Raw genomic sequence first — 17,049 nt, forward strand, 5'->3', positions numbered from 1 at the left:
TATAAAATGACATCACGATATGATGCATGAAGTTTGACCTCACAGTATGAAGATCTGAACACAATACTCATCTGCAGCCGAACCAGTGTTTTAGTAAGGTTTAGCATAAATTCCTTGCTTTTGTATTCTTTGCCTCTATTAATAGAATCACAGAAATCATAGAAAATTTTCAGCACAGAAGGAGGCCATTCGGCCCATCATGTCCGCGCCGTCTGAGAAACGTTCGACCCAGCCTAATCCCACTTTCCCGCATTTGGTCCGTAACCCTGTAGGTCACAGCTCTTCAGGTGCACATCCAGGTAATATTTTAAATGCGATTAAGGTTTCTGCCTCGACCACCCTCTCAGGCAGTGAGCTCCAGACTCCCACCAGCCTCTGGGTGAATCTTCTTTCACTCATTTCCTTTCTAATCCTTCTACAAATCACTTTAAATCTATGCCCCCTGGTTAATGAAGTAGGTCCTTCCTATCCACTCTATCTGGATGCCTCATAACTTTGTACACCTCAATCAAATCACACCTCAGCCTCCTCTGTTCCAAGGAAAACAACCCAAGCCTATCCAATCTGTCATCATAGCTAAAATACTCCAGTCCTGGCAACATGCTCGTAAATCTCCCCTGCACCCTCTCAAGTGCAATTACATCCTTCCTGTAATGTGGTGACCAGAACTGTGCGCAGTACTCAAGCTGAGGCCGAACTAGTGTTTTATACAGTTCTAGCATAACATCCCTGCTTTTGTATTCTATGCCTCGGCTAAAAAAGGAAAGCATTCCAAATGCCTTCTTCACCACGTTATCTACCTGTCCTGCTACCTTCAGGGATCTGTTGCATGCACCCCTAGGTCACTCACTTCCTCTACACCTCTCAATATCCTCCAATTTATTGTGTATTCCCTTGGCTTGTTTGCTCGGCCCAAATGCATTACCTCACACTTTTCTGGATTGAATTCAAGTTGCCACTTTTCTGCCCATCTGACCAGTCCATTGATATCTTCCTGCAGTCTACAGCTTTCCTCCTCACTGTCAACCACACGGCCTATCTTTGTGTCATCCACAACTTTCTTAATTATGCACACTCCGTTTAAGTCCAAATCGTTAATGTATACCACAAAAGGAAAATGACCTGGTGCCGAGCTCTGTTGCACCCCATTGGAAACAGCCGTCCAGTCGCAAAAATACCCGTCGACCGTTACACTTTGCTTCCTGCCACTGCGCCAATTTTGGATCCAATTTGCCTCATTCCCTTGGATCCCATGGGCCGTTACTTTATTGTCCAATCTGCCACGTGAGACCTTGTCAAAAGCCTTGCTAAAATCCATGTAGACTACATCAATTGCGCTACCCTCAGCGATACTCTTGTCACCTCCTCGAAAAATTCAATCAAGTGAGTCAGACACGACCTCCCCTCAACAAATTCGTGCTGACTCTACTTGATTATTCCATGCAAATCTATGTAACAGTTAATCCTGTCCCTCAGAATTGATTCCAATAATTTGCCCACCACCGAGGTTGGGCTGACCGGCCTGTAATTACCCAGTCATTCCATTGACCCTTTTGAAATAACGTTCGCAGTCCTCCAATCCTCCGGCACTACGCCTGTATCCAGTGAAGTTTGGAAAATGATTGTTAAAACCTCCGCTATTTCCTCCCTGTTTTTTTTCACAGCCTGGGATACATTTCATCCGGGCCTCATGATTTATCCACTTTCAAAGATGCCAATTCCCTGAATACTTCCTCTCTCACTATGTTTATCCCATCCAGTATTTTTCACTCCTCTTCCTTTAATTCAATCCCTGCATCATCCCTCTCCTTTGTGAAGCCAGGGATCACATAAGCTTTCAGGCTGCACAATTTGTCCTGCCATCTTCAGAGATTTGTGTAAATACATCCCCAGGTCTCTGTGTTATTGCGTTCCTTTTAAGATTGTGCACATTACTTTATATTCCCGCTCCTCGTTCTCCCCACCAAAATGTATAACTTCAACTTTCTCTGCGTTAAATTTTATCTGTCACGTATCTGCCTATTTCACCAGTCTGTTTCTGTACCCATGAAGCCTGTTACTATCCTTTCCAATTATATATTTCCTTTGATTAATACCGCCATCTCTCCCTGCTTTCTTTCCTTCCCGTTCTTTCCCGAATACCATTTGGCAGGAATATTTAGCACGCAATCCTGCCCTTCTTTGAACCAGGTCTCTGTTATTACCGTTACATCATAGTCCCATACGGAGATTTGAGCCTCCAGCTCACCAACTTTATTTAACACGCTCGGTTCATTTATGCACATGCACTCTAAACTTATCTTAAACTGCCTCACAGTACTCCAAATGAGGCACAACCAGAGTATTATAAAGGCATAGCATCACTTCCTCGCTTTTGTTTTCTATTCCTCTATTTATAGAGCCCAGGATCCCTAATGCTTCTTTAACTGTCTTCTCAATTTGTCCTGCAGCCTTCAAAAAATTGTGCACTTGAACCCAGGTCTCTCTATTCCTGCATCCAGATTAAAATTGCACAATTTTTTTTTTTCCTCTCCTTGTTCTTCTTTCTCGAATGCATCTCTTCATACTTCAATGACAGTTGTGTGAATCCATTAATATTTACAGGGTGTTTCGCTATTTCCCTGAGTTTCTTCATGGCCATACGATAGTTGTGTGAGGTCCACAAATGTGTACAGGCTGTTTCGCTCAGTGTGTTCATGTCAGGATAATGGTTTTGTGAGGTCTAGAGATACGTGCTGGCTGTTTCTCTGAGTGTGTTCATGTCTATATGACAGTTGTGTGAGGTCTACAAATATGTACACGGTGTTTCTCTGAGTTTGCTCATGTCTATATGAGGGTTGTGTGAGTTCTACAGATATGTACAGGGTGTTTCTCTGAGTGTGTTCATGTCTATATGACGGTTGTGTGAGGTCTACAAATATGTACAGGGTGTTTCTCTGAGTGTGCTCATGTCTATATGAGGGTTGTGTGACGTCTACAGATATGTACAGGGTGTTTCTCTGAGTGTGCTCATGTCTATATGAGGGTTGTGTGACGTCTACAGATATGTACAGGGTGTTTCTCTCAGTGTGTTCATGTCTATATGACAGTTATGTGAGGTCTACAAATATGTACAGGGCGTTTCTCTGAGTTGTGTTCATGTCTATGTGGCAGTTGTGTGTGTTTATAGTTATTGGCAGGGTGTTTCTCTGAGTGCGTTCATGTCTATATGGCAGTTGTGTGAGATTATAAGTATTTACAGGGTGTTTCAATGAGACTGTTGAAGATTACCGTTTGATTCTGCGGGACTGCGATTTTTTTCCAGGGCATTTCATGGATTGTTTAGATTTTTACAGGGCTTTTATCTCATTTGTTCATATTTTAAGCGTTATCCTTTGATTCTTGTCAGCAACCCTCTCTCCATTTATTCTTTCCTCCTCTTTGTGAAGCACCATGACGTGTTTGACTGGGTAAGGTCACTGTTTAGAAACAAGTAGTCCTTGTTCTTGTTGTAATTTCAGGCAATGGAGAATGGCCTGGGAATTAATTCCCTGGACTGAGGCGGGAGCAGTGTAATTTAGGAGGGTTAAATCCTCTCATCAGCTGTGTCTGGTAAGATTCTGCAATTTAGGAACATTTATTTATTGTGAAATTTGTACCCTGATGGTTTGGGATGGAATAAAACAGATAACACGTTTGGGCCACCCAGCTTTTCTCTTCTTTCATTACTCCCTTTTTCTGTCACTTTCTCATCTTTTTTCCCGGTTTTAGCTCAATACGGGAAGAGAAACTCCGTTCTCTCTATTCTTTCCTCGGTATTTTAGGGGCAGGTTAAATATTTCGGATTTGCTCACCTTCAATTTAAAACTGTGTACAATAAGTTGAACGAGATTCTGTTGTAGGAACGTGTTGGGATGAAAATGTTTCAATTAGTCTGTTTGTTCAATGATTGTAATTAATGCCTGTTGCCAAAACACCTAATTATATCCTTCGGGGATGTCTCTCTGTTCCATATAAGGAGCTCCCTTTGCTGTCTCACCTCACACCGACAGCGCGTTGCCTCCAGCACAAAGACTATCAGCGACTCTCACAGAAGTGAAATCATGTTTTGGAAGATCAATTTTGAACGTTTCCTAATACAGTTTCAGATACTAAGAACATATCAGGATATACAAAAGATTTACTCCGCCCTCCTCGCAGCTATTGGTGTCCCTGGTCAGTTGCGACGTCCATATATTAATTATATTAACCATGGTTAATGCTATCTTTGTCATTCCCTGTCGCATTCGCGTTGCTGTCGGTGTTCCCGGTATCTGCAGCCATCGATTGATTCTCTATGTGATATACTTTTACCAAGCTTTGAAATCTTCCTGCATACGTACAATAGGATTTATGCTCCAATTTCTGATTTGCTGCACAAACACTTGTATTTATGCCTTGACTCAGACTAAGTTCAGACAACAGTTGAAGAAAGTGGTGAAATATCCTTTTACTGTAATTATTAAATAATTTAAAGAACGGGAAAAGCTGCAGGCTTTTCAGCAATGGAACTCAATCCACTCTCTACCGATCTAATTGGACATGCCAGAGTGGTCGATAACGTGTGCTGTGGAGAGATTGTGTCTCAAACATAAACCGTGATGGTGGAATAATCTGTCTCTGTGCAATCGAAGGTGGCTGGTCGGAAGTATGAGCAGGAGTACGTTCGCAGGGAGCATCCGGTAAACATTTACATGCCCAGGGACAATTCAGTAAACATTTATATTCCGACGGGCCATCCGGAAAAATATATATTCCCAGGGAGTGTAGGGTAAACACTTACATTCCAATGACCATCTGGTAAATGCTTACATTCCCAGGGAAAATTCAGTAAATTTTTATTTTCCCTGGGACTATCTTACCAACACTTACCGTTCCAGTGACCATTCGGCAAACACTGACATTCTCAGGGATCATCCAGCAAACACTTACATTCTCAGGGATCATCCAGTAAACACTTACATTCTCAGGGATCATCCAGTAAACACTTACATTCTCAGGGATCATCCAGTAAACACTTACATTCTCAGGGATCATCCAGTAAACACTTACATTCTCAGGGATCATCCAGTAAACACTTACATTCTCAGGGATCATCCAGTAAACACTTACATTCTCAGGGATCATCCAGTAAACACTTACATTCTCAGGGATCATCCAGTAAACACTTACATTCTCAGGGATCATCCAGTAAACACTTACATTCTCAGGGATCATCCAGTAAACACTTACATTCTCAGGGATCATCCGGTAAACACTTACATTCTCAGGGATCATCCGGTAAACACTTACATTTTCAGGCACTGAACAGGAAATAATTGCTTTCACAGAGAATATCCTGCAAACACTTACGTTCCCAGTGACCGTCAAGAAATCAGTTACATTCCTAGGGACTATCCGGTGAACAATTACTTTCCCGTTGACCGTGGGAGAGAGAATTAGTCAGACAGAGATAGACATATAGAAAGAGATACACACAGAGAGATACGGAGACACTAGAGACACAGACAGACTCACACACAGAGATAGAGAGAGGGGAGTTATTCAGAGAGAGAAAGATACAGAGAGACGGAGCCACAGGGACAGAGAGAGAGAGAGACACACACAAACAAAGAGGGAGAGACAGAGAAAGAGACTGACAGAGGGACACACACAGATACAGGTTGAGAGATATAGCGAGAGTGATATATATAGAGAGAGAGAGACAGAGAGAAACACACAGAGAGACAGAACAAGAGAGAGAGGGAGAGACAGAGAGAGGGAGAAGCACACAGAGCAAAACAGGGAAAGAGAGAGATACGCACAGAGAGGCAGACACAGAGAGAGAGGGGGAGAGAGAGAGAGATAGAGAGAGTCAGTGGTAGAGATATACACAACGAGAGATATACATCGAGAAAGACACAGAGAAAGAATGAGACACAACGGTAGAGACAGAAAGAGAGAGTGGACAGAGATAGACAATGAGAGGCAGTAGGAGAAAGGCACATAAAAATAGGCACAGAGAGAGAAACAGAGAGCCAGAGACAGAGAGAGGCACAGAGAGAGAACAATATAAAGAGACAGAGAAAGTGAGACACAGGGTGACCGAGAGAGAGAGGGAGATCGAGAGAGACAGAGAGAAGGGTGCGTAGACGGAGAAACGCAGAGATAGTGAAAGAGAGAGTCACAGCGAGGGAGAGAGGCAAAGAAAGAGAAAGGGGCAAAGGGTGAGAGAGGCGCAGAGAGACAAACTCAGAGAGAGAGACAGAAAGAGACAGAGAGAGAGAAAGAGATAAAGACATAGACAGTGAGACACAGAGTGACAGAGATAAAGACAGATACAGAGAGAGAGAGACAGCGAGAAGGGGACATAGATGGAGAAACGCAGAGACAGAGAGACATAGACAGAGAGAGACAGAAAGAGAGAGAGGTAGCGGGAGAGAGAGAGGCACAGGCAGAGACACCGAAGGAAAGACAGATAGAAACAGAGAGGCAGAAAGAGAGAGGGAGAAAGACACGCAGAGAGACGCAGAGAGACAGAGACAGAGGAACAGAGAGAGGGGACACAGACGGTGAAACGCGAGAGAGTAACAGAGAAAGAGTGACTGAGCGAGGCACACAAACACTGAGACACAGACGGGGACACAGACGGATATATAGAGGAAGACAGAGAGAGACAGAGAGAGAGAAATGGAGAGAGAGAGAGACAGGGAAAGAGAGACAGAGAGAGAGAGAGGGGCGGAGAGACAGGAAAAAATGAAGAGAGAAACACAGGGAGTCAGAGAGAGAGACACGGAGAGAGACACAGCGAGAGACAGAGAGATGAGAGAGACAGAGAGCGGGAGAGACACAAAGAAAGAGTCAGAAACACAGAGATAGACAGAGAGAGATACATCGAGGGAGACACAGTGAGTGACACAGAGAGAGACACACACAGAGCAAGAGAAACTGAACGAGAGCGACAGAGAGAGAGACACACACGCAGTGAGAGACAGAGAGAGACACACACGCAGTGAGAGACAGAGAAAGACATACGCAAAGAGCTGGAGACACAGAGAGAGAGACACATACACAGAACGAGAGACACAAAGCGAGAAAGACAGAGAGAGACACTCACAGTAAGCGATAGAGAGAGACATATACAGATATATATGTGTATATATATATATATATATATAGGGAGAGAGAGAGAGAGAGAGAGAGAGAGACACACACACACACACAGGGAGACAGAGAGAGACATACACAGAGAGAGGGATACACAGATAGAGAGAGAGACAGAGAGAGAGGGTGGGAGACAGATAGAAAGGCACAGATAGATTGACACAAAGGGAGAGACCTAGAGAGAGATGGATTCACAGAGATACAGAGGGTCGGTAGTAGGACCACTGCTTTTTTGATGTATATTAATGTTATATGTATATTAATGGTTGTAAAGGGCACAATTTCAAAACTTGCAGATGACCCAAAATTTGGAACTGTATTAAAAATGAGGATTATAGTAATAGACTTTAAAAGGATCTCGACAGGCTACTGGAATGGGTGGACACATGGCAGATGATATTTAACTTTGAGATGTGCGAAGTGATGCATTTTGACAGGAAGAACGAGGAGAGGCAATATAAACTAAATAGTACAATTCTAAAGGGGATGCAGGAACAGAGAGACCTGGGGGTGAATGTGCACATATGTTTGAACGTGGCAGTGCAGGGTGAGAAATCGGTTTTAAAAACAAATAAATAGTGGGACAGAGTACAAAAGGTACAAAAGCAATGAAGTTCTGTTCAACATTTATAGATCGCTGGTTTGGCGACAGCTGGAGAATTGTGTACAATTCTGGGCACCACACTTTAGGAATAATGTGAAGGTGCAGAAAATATTCTCTAGATTGGTTCCAGGGATGAGGGACTTCAGTTACGTGGATAGACTGGAGGAGCTGGTTGTGTTGTCCAAAGAGCAGAGAAGGTGAAGAGGAGATTTGATAGACTTGTTCAAAATCAGGACGGGTTTAGATAAAGTAAATAAAGAGAAATTGTTCCCATTGGAGGAAGGGTCGAGAACAAGAGGACACAGATTTAAGGTGATTGGCAAAAGAACCAAAGGGGACATGAGGGAAAGGGTTTTCATGCAGCGAGTAATTGTGATCTGGAATGCGCTGCCTGAAAGGGTGATGGAAGCAGATTCAAATGTGACTTTCAAAAAGGAATTGGATAAATAATTGAAGTGAATAAAATTGTTGTGCTGTAACAATTCTGTCATTCTAGACAGAGAGAGAGGGAGAGAGATACTAAGAGAGATTGACCCATGGGGATAGAGAAAGGGAGAGAGAGAGAGAGAGACAGAGAGAGAGACGGAGAGAGAGATGGAGCCAATGAGAGAGAGAGAGATGGTGAGAAAGAACGAAGCACAGTGAGCGAGACTGAGGCAGAGGGACGGAGATAGAGAGAGCAAGACAGAGATAGAGAGAGAGAGAAAGAGAGAGAGGCACAAAGACAGAGAGACACAGAGAGAGAGAGACAAAAAGAGTGAGAGAGAGAGAAGGAAAGAGGGAGACAGAGAGAGCGAGAGAGACACAGAGCAAGAGAGAGAGAGGGAAACCGAGAGAGAGACGGACACAGAGAGAGACACACAAAAAAGAGCGAAAGAAACAGAGAGAGAGACACACACACAAAGAGAAAGGGAGAAAGAAACAGAGAGGGATAGAGAGAAAGTGACGCAGCGAAATGGACAGAGTGAAACACACTGAGATAGAGATAGACAGAGAGAGTGACACGCAGAGAAAGAGACATTGAGAGTCATACACAGAGAGAGGGAGACTTACCGAGAGGGACAGAGGGAGGGGCAGAGAAAAAGATACAGAGATGGAGATAAAAATAGAGAGACAGACAGAGCCAGAGAAAGACACAGACAGAGACAGAGACAGAGAGAGAGAGAGGCACAGAGTAGGAGGAAGAGAGTGAGAGAGACATAGAAAGAGAGAGACAGAAAGAGAGAGTGGCAGAGAGTCAAAGAAAGAAAACGATTGATAGTGACAGAAAGGGAGAGAGAGAGAGCTGGGTAGACGAGACAGAGAGAATTGGAGGGAGAGAGAGACAGATATAGAGACATAGAGAGATAAGGAGACAGAGAGGGAGAGGGACAGAGTGAGAAGCAGAGAGAGACAGAGCGAGACAGAGAGAGAGTGTGAGAAAAACAGAGAGTGAGAGACAGAAAGAGGAAAACAATGAGAGGGAGAAACAGAGAGAGACGCAAACAGAGCGAGACACATGGAGTGAAACACGTACAGAGAACCTGTACTCCTAGATCTCTTTGTTCTATAACTCTCCCCAATGCCCTACCATTAACGGAGTAGGTCCTGGTCCGATTCGATCTCCTAAAATGCATCACCACACATTTATCTAAATTAAACTCCATCTGCCATTCATCGGCCCACTGGCCCAATTTATCAAGATCCCGTTGTAATCCAGATAACCTTCTTCACTGTCCACAATGCCACCAATCTTGGTGTCATCTGCAAACTTACGAAACATTCCTCCTAAATTATCATCCAAATCATTAATGTAAATAACAAATAACAGCGGACCCAGCACCGATCCCTGAGGCACACCGCTGGTCACAGGCCTCCAGTTTGAAAAACAACCCTCCACAACCACCCTCTGTCTTCTGTCGTCAATCCAATTTTGTATCCAATTGGCTACCTCACCTTGGATCCCGTGAGATTTAACCTCATGTAACAACCTACCATGCGGTAACTTGTCAAAGGCTTTGCTAAAGTCCATGTAGACCACGTGTACTGCACAGCCCTCATCTATCTTATTGGTTACCCCTTCAAAAAACTCAATCAAATTCGTGAGACATGATTTTCCTCTCACAAAACCATGCTGACTGTTCCTAATCAATCACTGCCTCTCCAAATGCCTGTAGATCCTGTCTCTCAGAATACCGTCTAACAACTTCTTACCCACTACAGATGTCAGGCTCACCGGTCTGTAGTTCCCAGGCTTTTCCCTGCCGCCCTTCTTAAACAAAGGCACAACATGTGCTCCCCTCCAATCTTCAGGCACCTCACCTGCAGCTGTCGATGATTCAAATATCTCTGCTAGGGGACCCGCAATTTCCCCCCTAACCTCCCATAACGTCCTGGGATACATTTCATCAGGTTCCGGAGAGAAAGAGAAAGAGAGAGGCACAGATACACAGAGAGAGAGAGACAAAGAGAGTCAGAGAGAGAGAAGGAAAGAGACACAGAGCAAGAGAGAGACAGCGAGAGAAACACAGATAGAGACACGCACACACTGAGGCACTGAGAGCAAGAGAGACAGGCGGAGAGAGACAGAGACAGAGAGACAGAGAGAGAGAGAGAGCGAGAAAGAGACGTAGAGCGATGGACAGAGAGAGAGACACGGAGAGACAGACAGACAGAGAGAGTGACACGCAGAGCGACAGAGAGAGTCATACGCAAAAGAGAGGGAGACTCAGAGAGAGAGAGACAGAGAGAGACACAGAGAGAGAGAGAGATAGGCACGAAGAGCTTGTCATAGAGAAGGAAACATAGAACATAGAAAATAGGAGCAGGATGAGGCCATTCGGCCCTTCGAGCCTGCGACACCATTCAATACGTTCATGGCTGATCCTCTATCTTAATACCATATTCCCGCTCTCTCCCCATACCCCATGGCGCCTTTTGTGTCTCGAAATCTATCTCGCTCCTTCTCAAATATATTCAGTGACTTGTCCTCAAAGCCTCCTGTGGTATCGAATTCCACAGGTTCACCACCCTCTGAGTGAAGAAATTTCTCTTCATCTCAGTTCCAAATGTCCTACCCCGTATCCTGAGACTGTGACCCCTTGTTGTGGACCCCCCAGCCAGGGGAAACATCCTCCCTGCATCCAGTCTATCTAGCCCTGTCAGAATTTTATATGTTTCAATGAGATGCCCACTCATTCTTCTGAATTCGAGTGAATATAGGCCGAGTCGACCCAATCTATTCTCACATGACAGTCCTGCCTTCCCAGGGATCATTCTGGTGAACCTTTGCTGCACTCCCTCTATGGCAAGTATATCCTTTCTTAGCTAAGGAGACCAAAACTGCACACAATACTCCAGGTGCGGACTAATCAAGGTCCTGTATAACTGCAGTAAGACATCCTTTTCCTTTTCTCAAATCCTCTTGCAATGAAGGCCAACATACCATTTGCCTTCCTAAATGTTTGCTGCAGCTGAATGTTTGCTTTCAGTAACTGATGTACAAGGACACTCAGGTCCTTTTGGACGTCAACATTCCCCAATCTACCACCATTTAAATAATACTCTGCCTTTCTGTTTTTCCTTCCGAAGTGGATAACTTCACATTTATCCACTGAATACTGCATCTGCCATGCATTTCCCCACTCACTCAACTTGTCTAAATCGCCTTGAAGCCTCTTTGCATCCTCCTCACAATTCACGATCCCACCTTGTTTTGTGTCATCGGCAAACTTGGAAATATTACATTTGGTTCCCTCATCCAAATCATTGATATATATTGTGAATATCTGGGACCCAAGCACTGATCCCTGTGGTGCCCCACTAGTCACTGCCTGACACCCCGAAAAAGACGCATTTATTCCTACTCTCTGTTTCATGTCTGTTAACCAATTTTCAATCCATGCCAGTATATTACCACCAATCCCATGTGCTTTAATTTTCCACACTAACCTCTGATGTGGGACTTTATCAAAGGCCTTCTGAAAATCCAAATAAACCATATGCAGTGGTTCTCCCTTATTTATTCTACCAGTTACATCCTCAAAAAACACCAGTAGGTTTGTCAAACATGATTTCCCTTTCATAAATCCATGTTGACTTTGTCTAATCCCGTTGATATTTTATAAATGTCCTATGATCACATTCTTTATAATAGACTCGAGCATTTTCCCTACTACTCATGTTTGGCTAAATGGTCTGCAGTTCCCTATTTTCTCTCTCCATCCTTTTTTAAACAGTGGGATTACTTTTGCCACCCTCCAATCTGCAGAAACTGTTCCATAATCTACAGAATTTTGGAAGATGACAGCTAACACATCAATTATTTCCATGGCTACCTCTTTTAGTACTCTGGGATGCAGATTATCAGGCCCTGGGGCTTTATCAGATTTCAATCCCATTAATTTCTCCAGCACTATTGTTTTACTAATACTATTTTTTTTAATTCCTCCTTCTCACTTGTCCGTTGTTTCCCTAGCTTTTCTGGGAAGTTATTTGTGTCCTCTTCCGTGAAGAAAGAACCAAAGTATTTGTTTAATTGCTCTGCCATTTCCTTGTTCCCCATTATACATTGTCTCGTTTCTGTCTGTAAGGAACCTATATTTGTCTTCACTAATCTTTATTTCTTTTTACATACATGTAGAAGCTTTTACAGTCCACTTTTATGTTCCTTGCAAGTTTATTCTCATATTTTATTTTCCCCTCTTATTCAAACTCTTGGTCCTTTTTTGCTGAATTCTAAACTGCTCCCAATCCTCAGGCCTACTACTTTTTCTGGCAACTTGACATGACTCCACTTTGGATCTCATACTATCCTTAATTTCTTTTGTTAGCGATGGTTGGGCCGCTTTTCCTTTTGTGTTTTTGCACCAGAAAGGAATGTATAAAATTGTTGCAATTCATGCATTCGTTCCTTAAATATCAGCCATTGCCTATTCACCATCATTCCTTTTGATAAAGCTTCCCAAACTATCACAGACAACTAACTCCTCATACATTCGTAGTTTCATTTTTTAGATTTAGGGCCCTTGTTTCGGGTTGGACTGCTTCACTATCCATCTTAATGAAGAATTCTATCATGTTATGGTCACTCTTCCCGAAAGAAACCCGCACGACAAGATTATTAATCAACCCCTTCTCATTGCACAATACTCAATCCAGAATAACCTGTTCCCTGGTTGAAGGAGGAAGAGAGAGTGAGAGAGAAATAGAAATAGAGACAGAGAGAGAGAGACGGAGAGAGTGGCAGAGAGTCATCGAGAGAGAAAGATAGCGAGAGAAAGAAAAGCAAAGAGAGAGAGCTGGGGAGACGAGGCAAAGAGACACGGAGAGAGAGAGAGAGAGAGACAGACAGAGAGAGGGACACACACACAGACATGGGGACAAACAGAGACACGTAGACCGAGAAAGAGACAGAGACAGAGAGAGAAAGAGATACAGAGAGGGACACAGAGAGAGAGGCAGAAAGAGAGACAGAGTAAGAGACGGAGAGAGAGTGTGAGAAAAAGAATAAGTGAAACGGAGAAAGAGAGAGTCAGAGACAGAGAGACAAAGGCGGATAGCGAATCACACAGAGACAGTGAGAGAGAGAGAGAGAAAGAGAGAGAAAGGCGGATAGAGAATCACACAGAGACAGTGAGAGAGAGAGAGAGAGAGAAAGGAGGACAGAGAATCACACAGAGACAGTGTGAGAGAGAGAGAGAGAGAGAGACAGAGAGAGAAAAGCGGATAGAGAATCACACGGAGACAGTGAGAGAGTGAGTGAGAGAGAGAGAGATAGAGATCGACATGGAGAAAGAGAGAGAAACAGAGAGAGAAACAGAGAGAGACACGAAGAAAGAGAGAGAAAGCGATAAAGAGAGAAAGGCACAGAGAGAGACAGGGACAGAGAAACAGAGATAGGTAGATAGAGAGAGAGACAAACAGAGAGATAGATAGAGAGTGACAGCGATAGAGATAGAGCGCGACAGAGATAGAGAGAGAGAGAGACAGGGAGAAACAAATAGAGTCAGAGAGAGAGACAGAGTGTAAAGAGAGAGAAATGAAAGAGAAAAATGGGAGAGGGAAGGGTATAAAGAAAAGAGCGAGGATGTGTAAAGAGAGAGATAGATGAAAAGAGAGAGGCAAGGCGAGGGAAATAGGATGGGGAGGAATGGAAGGCAGTAAAACAGGATCCTGAGAAAGGAGCTGGAGACAGAAAGTAAGATCAAGAAATAGGAAAGATATATGAAAAGAGATGGAAAAGAAATAGAGAAGGGAAAGTCGAGAAAGAAAGAAAGAGTGGATCGAGAAAATAAAGAGTGCAATCCTCACCCCGCACAGGGCGCTGCTCCCACTCGGTACACATCGTCTCACAGACCCTCAGCACACTCACACCATCCTACAATACACTTTAAATACCTGCACAGTGAGTTTAAAGATACACACACACACACACACACACACACCATCATCTCAGCCCCAGGTCATTAAAGATATTCGTGTCCCTTCCTCTACTTTCCAGGTTTTCCAGCTCAGTTCAGTGATTGCTTGTTATTATCTAGTTTTGCTCGGTTCCTTATTCTCTCTTTTCCCCTCTGTCCTGCATCTATTCCGGTTTCCTCACATGTTTCAACCCCACAGCTCTCAATCTGTCTCCGTGTTCAGACTAACCAATTCGGCCCTCTGCCGAAGTTTCAGAGTACACATGGCCGACTGCACCATGCCACGGAGATACCAAATCAATGGTTTCCCTCAGGGATCAGTCCCAGCATCTATCCTTTTTAATCTGTACATAAACTCCCGGAGACCAGATTACGGAAATTAATTTCTGCTGATGACAGTGCCTTTGTTACTGAAACTCGTGTAAACCACACTCACTGATGATATGAAACGCATGGCAGAGAACTGTCTGAAATGATGTCTTCATCCGAGTATCACAAGGACTGTGAGCTTCATCTTACTTTTTCACTCTGCTCGTCTCTCTCCTGAACTCATTATAAACTTTGGTCAACTTTTGAAAATTGCAAAATTGAAGCCAACGGAATAAAAGAGCAGAGGAAGCATGGATACTAACTTGGCTCAGTGACAGGCAACGGAGAGTTGTGGTGAACGGTTGTTTTTCGGACTGGAGGAAGGAATGTTGCGATATTCCCCAGGGGTTAGTGCTAGGACCACTGATTTGTTGACATATATTAATGATTTGAACTTGGGTGTGCAGGCACAATTTCAAATTGCAGAAGACACAAACTTGAAAGTGTAATAAACAGTGAGGAGGATAGTAATAGAATTCAAAAGGATCTGGACAGGCAGGTGCAATGGCGGACACATGGAAGCTGAAATTGAACGCAGAGATATGCGAGCTGATTACATTTTGGCAGGAAGAATGTGGAGAGGCAATAGAATGTTACAAATCTAAAGAGGGTGCAGGAACAGAGAAACCTGGGGGTATATGTACACACATCTTTGAAGGTAGCAGGACAGGTTGTGAAATTGTTCAAAAAATCATACTGGACCCTGGGCTTTATAAATAGAGGCACAGAGTACAGAAGCAAGTAAGTCACGTTGAAGCTTTATAAAACACTGGTTCGGCCACAGCTTGAGTATTGTGTCCAATTATGGGCACCGTACTTAAGGGAGGATGTGAAGGCTTTGGAGAGAGTGCAGAAAAGATTTAATAGAATGGTTCCAGGGATGAGGGAATACAGTTATATGTATAGACTGGAGAAGGTGAGGTTGTTCTCTTGAGAGCAGAGAAGGCTAAGAGGAGATTTGATAGAAGTATTCAAAATCATGTTGATTGGGAGAGTCTGTTGGCAGGCAAAGGGACGTCTGGGAAGTGGGAGGCCTTCAAAAGTGTGTTAACCAGGGTTCAGGGCAAGCACATTCCTTATAAAGTGAAGGGCAAGGCTGGTAGAAGCAGGGAACCTTGGATGACTCGGGAGATTGAGGCTCTAGTCAGAAAGAAGAAGGAGGTATATGACACGTATAGGCAGCTGGGATCAAGTGGATCCCTTGAAGAGTATAGTGATTGCCGGAGCAGAGTTAAGAGAGAAATCAGGGGGCAAAAGGGGGACGTGAGATTGCTTTGGCAGATAAGACAAAGGTGAATCCAAAGAGCTTCTACAAATACATAAAGGGCAAAAGAGTAACTAGGAAGAGAATAGGGCCTCTTAAGGATCAACGTGGTCATCTATGTGCGGAACCACAAGAGATGGGTGAGATCCTGAATGAATATTTCACATCGGTATTTACGGTTGAGAAAGGCATGGATGTTAGGGAACTTGGGGAAATAAATAGTGATGTCTTGAGGAGTGTACATATTACAGAGAGGGGGGTGCTGGAAGTCTTAACGCGCATCAAGGTAGATAAATCTCCGGGACCTGATGAAATGTATCACAGGACGTTATGGGAGGTTAGGGAGGAAATTGCGGGTCCACTAGCAGAGATATTTGAATCATCGACAGCTACAGGTGAGGTGCCTGAAGATTGGAGGGTAGCAAATGTTGTCCCTTTGTTTGAGAAGGGCGGCAGGGAAAAGCCTGGGAACTACAGACCGGTGAGCCTGACATCTGTAGTGGGTAAGTTGTTGGAGGGTATTCTTAGAAACAGGATCTACAGGCATTTGGAGAGGCAGGGACTGATTAGGAACAGTCAGCGTGGTTTTGAGAGAGGAAAATCATGTCTCACAAATTTGATTGAGTTTTTTGAATTGGTAACCAAGAAGATAGATGAGGTCTGTGCAGTAGACGTGGTCTACATGGACTTTAGCAAAGCTTTTGACAAGGTACCGCATGGTAGGTTGTTACATGAGGTTAAATCTCACGGGATCCAAGGTGAGGTAGACAATTGGATAAAAAATTGGCTTGACGACAGAAGACAGAGGGTGGTTGCAGGGGTTGTTTTTCAAATTGGAAGCCTGTGACCAGCGGTGTGCCTCAGGGATCGGTGCTGGGTCCGCTGTTATTTGTTATTTATATTAATGATTTGGATGAGAATTTAGGAGGCATGGTTAGTAAGTTTGCAGATGACACCAATATTGGTGGCATTGTGGACAGTGAAGAAGGTTATCTAGGATTACAACGGGATCTTGATAAATTGGGCCAGTGGGCCGATGAATGACAGATGGAGTTTAATTTAGATAAATGTGAGGTGATGCATTTTGGGAGATCGAATCGGGCCAGGACCTACTCCGTTAATGGTAGGGCGTTAGGGAGAGTTATAGAACAAAGAGATCTAGGAGTACAGGTTCATAGCTCCTTGAAAGTGGAGTCACAGGTGGATAGGGTGGTGAAGACGGCATTCAGCATGCTTGGTTTCATTGGTCA

The sequence above is a fragment of the Heptranchias perlo genome, unplaced genomic scaffold, assembly GCF_035084215.1.
Source record: "Heptranchias perlo isolate sHepPer1 unplaced genomic scaffold, sHepPer1.hap1 HAP1_SCAFFOLD_90, whole genome shotgun sequence".
NCBI classification, from domain to species: Eukaryota; Metazoa; Chordata; class Chondrichthyes; order Hexanchiformes; family Hexanchidae; genus Heptranchias; species Heptranchias perlo.